This window comes from Rhincodon typus, chromosome 1, assembly GCF_021869965.1.
Source record: "Rhincodon typus isolate 14 chromosome 1, sRhiTyp1.1, whole genome shotgun sequence".
In the NCBI taxonomy this organism is placed as follows: domain Eukaryota; kingdom Metazoa; phylum Chordata; class Chondrichthyes; order Orectolobiformes; family Rhincodontidae; genus Rhincodon; species Rhincodon typus.
In genome coordinates, this window is record NC_063332.1 from 171,454,949 (window position 1) to 171,456,142 (window position 1,194).

The window sequence follows — 1,194 nt, forward strand, 5'->3', positions numbered from 1 at the left end:
TTGGGGCCTGGGATGGGGGTGAGGGGGGAGGTGTGGGGGCAGGTGTAGCACTTCCTGCTGTTGCAGGGAAAAGTGCCGGGTGAGGTGGGGCTGGAGGGGAATGTGGAGCAGACAAGGGAGTCACGGAGAGTGTGGTCCCTCCGGAAAGCAGATAAGGGTGGGGAGGGAAAAATGTCTTTGGTGGTGGGGTCGGATTGCAGATGGCGGAAGTGTCGGAGGATGATGCGTTGGATCTGCAGTTTGGTGGGGTGGTACGTGAGGACGAGGGGGATACTGTTTTGGTTGTTATTGCGGACAGGGAGTGTGAGGGATGAGTTGTGGGAAATGTGGGAGACATGGTCGAGGACATTCTCGACCACTGAGGGGGGGAAGTTGCAGTCCTTGAAAAACGAGGACATCTGAGATGTATGGGAGTGGAATGCCTCATCCTGGGAGCAGATGCGGCGGAGGTGAAGGAATTGGGAATAGGGGATGGCATTTTTGCAGGAAGGTGGGTGGGAGGAGGTGTATTCTAGGTAGCTGTGGGAGTCGGTGGGCTTGAAATGGATATCGGTTTCTCGGTGGTTGCCGGAGATGGAGACAGAAAAGTCCAGGAAGGAGAAAGAGGTATTAGAGATGGTCCAGGTAAACTTAAGGTTGGGGTGGAAGGTGTTGGTGAAGTGGATGAACTGTTCGAACTCCTCGTGGGAGATAACCCTGACTGCCCTGGTCGACCCATTGTCTCCACCTGCTCCTGCCCCACCGAATTTATCTCCAACTATCTGGACTCCATTTTCTCCCCCTTGGTCCAGGAACTCCCTACCTATGTCCGTGACACCACCCACGCCCTCCACCTCCTCCAGAACTTTGAATTCCCCGGTCCCCAACACCTCATCTATACCATGGACGTCCAGTCCCTATACACCTGCATTCCCTGTACAGATGGCTTAAAGGCCCTCTGCTTCTTCCTGTCACGCAGGCCCGACCAGTCCCCCTCCACTGACACCCTCATCCGCTTAGCCGAACTCGTCCTCACCCTCAACAACTTCTCTTTCAATTCCTCCCACTTCCTACGGACAAAGGGGTGGCCATGGGTACCCGCATGGGCCCAAGCTACGCCTGCCTCTTTGTAGGTTACATGGAACAATCCCTCTTCCGTACCTACACCGGCCCTAAACCCCACCTCTTCCTCCGTTACATTGATGACTGTATCGC